The 6145-nt window shown below is 56.2% G+C and overlaps 1 protein-coding gene across 21 annotated transcripts in view; it reads left to right on the top strand.

Annotated features, from left to right (window-relative positions):
* The first annotated feature begins 1895 nt into the window (after positions 1–1895).
* The window catches only part of CAMKK2 (calcium/calmodulin dependent protein kinase kinase 2), a 47288-nt gene continuing 43038 nt past the window's right edge, over positions 1896–6145 (top strand). For 8 of the 21 annotated variants that reach the window (XM_070220232.1, XM_023647185.2, XM_070220226.1 and 5 more), the window contains exon 1: positions 1896–2034. The gene's annotated coding sequence lies outside the window, so the exon portion shown is untranslated. Of the gene's footprint in view, positions 2035–5414; positions 5734–5995; positions 6028–6145 lie in introns of those variants that run through there. The other 13 variants (XM_070220220.1, XM_070220204.1, XM_070220229.1 and 10 more) reach the window with 11 other exon arrangements.

Genomic DNA, 6145 nt, shown 5'->3' with positions numbered 1-6145 from the left:
GGAAAAGACATCAACTAATATCTGTTTTGGTTTCCTTAGTAAAGCAGGGGTTGCCAAACTATTGCCCCATGGGCCAAATCTGGCATGCCACCTGTTTTTATATGGCCTGCCAGCTAAGAATCAGTTATTCATTTTTAAATGGTTGAAGACAAATCAAAATTCCTATTTTGTAGCATGTGAAAGTTACATGAAATTCAACTTTCAGCATCTGTAAATAAAGTTTTATTGGAACACAGCTATGTCCATTCATTTACTTTGGTCTATGCTGCTAGAACGGCAGAGTTGAGTGGTTGCAACATACACGGTACGGCCTGCAAAGCCTAAAATATTTACTATCTGGCCCTTTACAGAAAAAGTTTGCTGACCCCTATCCTAGAGTCATAAATGTCCAAAATGCTCCCCATCAGCCCCACTATGTATTTTTGGGGAGAAAATAGAAAAATACAGAACTACGCATCCACCATTCAGAATTGACTGTTAACATTTCGCCATTTGCTTCAAATCCATTTATAAGTAAAAGGCATAAAACTTGACAACATTGCTTATGCTCCTCCCTCTCTGTTCTCTGTCCCTACTTCCTTTTTTGGGACAGACTGTCATGAATTTAATTTGCACCCTTCCCCTTTGACTTTTAAAACACATATGTAAACACGTGTCCGTGAACAATATAGACTGTGTGGGATTTAAAAACAGTACACACAAGTTGTGCATCATATTGTCTTCCGCAACTTACTCTTCAGCATTTCCTTTTTGGGAATCTCTTCATGTCTGTACACACAGATCTAACGTATTCCTTTGAACTGTTGCATGGTATTCCACCAAACGACACATCTCATTTATCCATTCCTCTAATGAACATTTAGGACGCTCGTTCCCAGGTCCTTGCTGTTACCAACAAATGCGTGCATGTTGAACAACATCAGAGAGGCGAGGAGAGCTGTGAACCTTTCATTAATATGGCCCTTGACTCTCTCAACTCTTGATTCCCTTTTGGCTGCTTGGCAAGGTCGGCGAGACATCTCCTGGATGACTTTCGGTTCAGGACTGGGTTTCGAGACCACCCAAGGACCGCGTCCGGCAGCCCTTGAGGTCTTCTCCCCCGCCCCCTCCCTCGCAGTGCTCTTGCCCAGTTGGGAGACTAAACACACACTTAAGGCTCCAGCAAAGCAGGGCGCCAAAAGGAGTAGAATGTTCGGGAAGAATATGATGTTATCTCACAAAAAGCATGTAAGCAGTCTTCGGGAAAAGCCAGAACTTCACTGGGATTCGTGTAGTTTGGTATATCCTGGTGGAGTCGGGGTGGGAGAGGAACACCGGCCCCCAGCCTTTAGGGCGGGCCCCGAGCAATGGTCACTGGGGAGGGGTGTGCGGAAGGGGTTTCTCCAAACCGGTGGTGACCCGAAATCCAGGTCACGTCCACCGCCGGGCAGGGGTTGCAGCCCCAGGGCGGGAGTCGGGGAGCGGGGCGGGATCCCGGTGTCCCGCAGGCTTGGGGAACTTTCAGCCGCCGCCCTGCAGTCCCCGCCTTTGGCTAAAACAAAGCGAGCGCTGCCGGCGCGTCCGGCCGGCCCGAGGGCGCCGCGGCCGCCGCGCAACGAACGGGCCAGGTGCGCGTCGCGGCGCCAGCGAAGTTGCAGCGCGGCCTCCGGGGCTCGTGCGCCCGGCAGGCCCCCCTCCCCGCGGGTCGGCCACCTCCTGGCCCCCCCGCGCCGGGCCGCACTTCCCCTCCCCGCCGCCTCGCCCCCCCTCCCCGCCCTCCCCTGCCTCCGCCCCCCGTTACTTTCGTCTCCGGCGGCTCCCCTCCCCTCGCTCCCGGCGCGCGCCCGAGCCGGCGGGGACGCGCCCGGGGTTCCAGCGGCCGCGGCCAATCCCCGCGCAGCCCGCGGCGGCGGCGCGCCCGAGCCGGGCCCGGCGGCTCCTCCCGCCCCGCCCGCCGCGCCCGCCGGGGCCGCGGAGAGAGCGCGCCGCCGCCGAGCCGGGCCGAGCCGAGCCGGGGGCGCCGAGCGCGGGACGCGGCGGCGGCGCGGAGCCCAGGTGAGCGGCGGGAGCCGGGCGGCGGGCGGGGACTGCAGCCTCCGCAGCTCCCGGCGGCCTCGCGCTCTCGGGCGGGGACCCCTGCCGGGATGCAGACAAAGCCCCGAGGCCGGCTCCGGGCTCCCCCACCCCGGGGACCCCACGTGCGCCGCCAGCACGCCCCGCCACGTGGGGAGACGCGGCCCCCCGGCGCCCCTTCCCCGCGTGCTCGGGCCTGGGGGTGGCCTTCTTGGCTGGGCCGCGCCCGGCCCGGGGTGGCAGGGGCGGTCCCGGAGTTTGGAACCGTTGTCGCCGGGGGCGGGGGCAGTGAAGGATGTTGGAGGCGGCCTAGGCCCACCCCCACGTTTGACAGGTGGGGAAACTGGAGCGCGCAGGGGTGAGGGCCACGGGACTTTGAGCTGTCCACCCCCGCACCCCGCCTGTCTTGGGGGCTAACCCAGGCCCTATGGGTTGGACACCAGGCGGCAGGACCCCAGAACAGCAGTTGTGGGGCGGGGGGACTTTGCCCCCGCCCCGCTTCTGGCAGCCGGAACCTCACGGGCTTGGTCCTTTTGACCTAAATTCACCTCGGGGCCGCAGCACGCTGTGAACGCAGCGGTGCCTTCCCTGGCACCCTGCGCCTGACTCTTGGGGACGCGGGGTGCTGGGCCCAGCCCCGCTCTGCATGCCTGGGGTTCCACTCGCTCCAGCCTCGAGCTTTTCCTGGCTTCCCCCACCCCCTGCACTGCCCAGTTTGGGAAGCCGGGTGTTTTCACAGCTCTGCCAGCCGCCCTGCTGCTCTCACTTGGCGCTGAAGAGGTTGCACCTCCGCCCCTCCTGTCTCCCCCAGAAGGTGGGGGCAGACGGAGGGTGCTGGGGGCGGGGATCTTAGTGCCGGTCAGCAGGAGAGGGGCGCGCTGGCTTCGGGGTGGGACATGCAGTGTCCACCTCCTGAGAGGCAACTTTTACCTTCCTCGGTCTGGAAGTGCCCACAATCCTAGAGATAGAAACTTCTTGCGCCCTAGAGCTGCGCTGTCATTCACCACTCCCCCGCCCCTGGCCCTGCCCCCAGGGGAGAGAGAAGAGGATGGATCTAGGTCCCCATAGGCTCCCTTGCTCCTGGGGGGAGGCAGGGGCAGCAGCAGGGGGACGGCTTTGGGGGAGTTAGACCCCTTCTCCCAAGCCACCCCACAAAAATGTGCAGTTTGAGAGTAAACAGTGTGCATGCTATGCAAATACAGCTTCCTAGTGAGTCTGGAACCCCCTTCCATATTGCTGCTCATACCCCTTCCTGTAGAGAAGCAGCCATTCACAGCGAGAACGCGCAAGATATTTTTGTAGTAAGAAGTGACAGCCATCATTCGATGAGCCGTAACTTGGATAATAATGCTGATAATGTTAATAACTCATATTTGTTGAGTTCTTGCTGTGTGCCAGATACTGTGCTATGTGTTGCATGCGTTATCTCATTTAGTGCCTACCAAAATCCTATGAGGCAGATTTTTGTCCCTATTGTAGAGATGAGGAGATTGAGGCTTGAAACAATCCTGCAGTGTTGCTAGGAATTAGCCCCATTTTATAAAAGGGCTCAGAGAGGTTAAGTAACTTGCCAGGGTCACTCAGCCGACCCAGGCATGTCAGGCTCTAGAACCTTTGCGCTTTACCACCTGTTTTAGAGTAGGGGCCCTTGCAGGCTGCCCTCAGCTTCTTGAGGGGCCCAGATTTGTTTACTAGAGTAGCCTATGAAGACACAGATCTCCGCAGGCATCGTGGTGATGCTGATCAGCTTGGGCTTATCTTTCCTCCCAGGTTGTTAGGAGGCTGGTAGCCAAATGTATTCACTCATCACTATGCAGTGGCCCTCATCAGGGGCTGTCTCGCCTTCCTGGTGAGCATTTGGAAAAGTCTGGAGGCAACTTTTGGTTGTCACAATGATGCTGAGCACCCCTGGCTTTTGGTGGGCAGGAGCCAGGATGCCAAATATCCTGCAAGCAGGCCAGATCCTCAAGCAGACATCCACAGTAGGCATGAAGAATTGCCCTGTCCTAAATGCCAGGAGTGCCTCTGCTGAGAAATACCAGGAGGGATGAGTGCTGTGGGATGAAGGAGGCAGAGGTCAGTGGGGGTTCTGGAGAAGTCCCTTCTGGGTGGTATGAATCCAGGAGGCTCCCTGAAGGAGGTGTCATTTGTGCTGAGCCTTGAAGGATGGGCTAAAACGTGGAGATTGGATGGGAGTAGGAGGAAGGGAGATAGGACGGGATGACCTGGCAGAGGGAACTTTCTGCAGGAACCCAGAGTTCCCTCCTTGAGAACCTCAGTCTGGATCCAAGATGAGCTGGTGGGTGGGGGGCACCTCCCTCCGGAGGAAGGGGTGGGCTGCGTGGGACAGGCACTTTGGCTCAGATTTTAACATGGACCACAGCGTCGCCCTTACCTCTCCATGAACCCGTTTGATGTAAGGGCTCAGAGAGGCTAAGTAACTGTTCGGCGTCACCTGTGACCTTCTCCCCAGTGTTCCTTCTTCTGGTGGCTGCGGGAAGCACATGGTTCCCATTTCTTTTCCTGATCCTGGAGATTTGGGGCAAATGCTATTTCAGATTTTCCTTTGGGTCAGAGGGCCTTCATTGCTATTTTCTCCAGATGCTTTGCTTTTCCAGTGGCTCCTCCTCTTTGGACCGGGTTGAAGAACCCGGATGTGGGGTGCGGGGTGGCCTGGCTCGGTGGTGCCGCAGCTGCTGTCACCCAGCTTCTGTGCCTTCTTTCCTCGAAGTTGAGGCATCTGCGCTTCCCTTTTGGAATGGACTTTTCTTCTTTCAGGCTGTGCTTGTTACCTTACTGACCTGCTAATAATATGTGACCTGTTGTGTCTGGCTTCTTTCATTGAGCCTGATATGTTCAGGGTTCGTCAGAGTTGTAGAATGTATCAGCGCTTCCTTTCTGTGGCTGAATAGTATTCCCTTGTGTGGATACACCATGTTTTGTTTATCCATTCATCCGTTGATGGACATTTGGGTTGTTTCCTTCATAAGGGCTTCTTAAGGCCAGTGTGTCCATTCCTCTGCCTTGGCAGCCCCCAATTAATAACCCTCTGGGCATAAGACATTATTTGTCACTCTGTTTGCAGAGAGGGTGATGGAAGGATGGTTCTGTGAAATCAACTGGGGACCAGCTTCCCGGAGCAAGGTTTTCAGGACTCCCTTAATTTCACCGCCACCTGCCCCTCCACAAGAACCCTAGCTCCCTTTCTAAGCCCACTGCCTCCCGGGTCGAGTCACAGGTATCATGTGTGATTTTCAGAGACAGTCTGGATTTCATTCAGTTCCATTCTTTTCAGTGATGACGATTTGTTAAATGTAGGTCCCCGTGTGATTTTATTTTACGTATTTTGTGAGACTTTTTCCAGGTAAGTAAATCCACAAAGTAGAGAGAGCCTCACCAGACAGATGGTGCCCTAACTCCGTGCCTGGGCGTGGAGTCAGCTCCGTCTCTCCCGATAGCTTTGCCAGAAATGCCCACATGGACCGGACATGGAGCAGCGGGAAAATGGAGCCAGGAGGGGGACCCAGAAACGACCAGACCCTCAGCCCCTTCTGATTGACCAGGGGATGGTGGAGCTCAGAGAGGAAGGGAAAACGTGGTCTTTTCAGAGCGTTGACTAGGAGGTGAGCTGTGTGCTGGGCACCGTCATACAGAAGACGGACCTTGGGGACCACCCGCTAGGTGAGCTGAGGTGGCTCCATTTTACAGAAGGGAAAACCGGCGCTCAGGTCCCCTGGGGTCCTGACATACCTTCGGGTCCTGCACCCTGTGTTTCCCTTGGCCTCCTTATGCTGGCCGGGAAGCCCATTTTCTCATGCGGTAGAACCCACGTTCTCCAGGATGTTGTGGCGCAGAAATAATTTCCAAATGGTTTTGCTCTCTGAAAAATAAGATTTTGAATGATTCTTTTTTCTTTCTTCTCTGATTGGATCGCTTCCTCAAGAAAACCAAGAAACAGAGCCTATCGAAAAGGAGGTGGGTGCCCCTTGACCTCGTAGGGAAGCCCTCTGGCCCTGGCCTTCCCCGGCGGGGGATGTCACTGACCAAAATGGGGACGGGATTATTTTAGCCGCCAGTGTTTTCCGTTTCAGTC

This window comes from Equus caballus, chromosome 8 (assembly GCF_041296265.1).
Source record: "Equus caballus isolate H_3958 breed thoroughbred chromosome 8, TB-T2T, whole genome shotgun sequence".
In the NCBI taxonomy this organism is placed as follows: Eukaryota; Metazoa; Chordata; class Mammalia; order Perissodactyla; family Equidae; genus Equus; species Equus caballus.
This window is presented reverse-complemented; position numbering and strand designations above follow the sequence as displayed.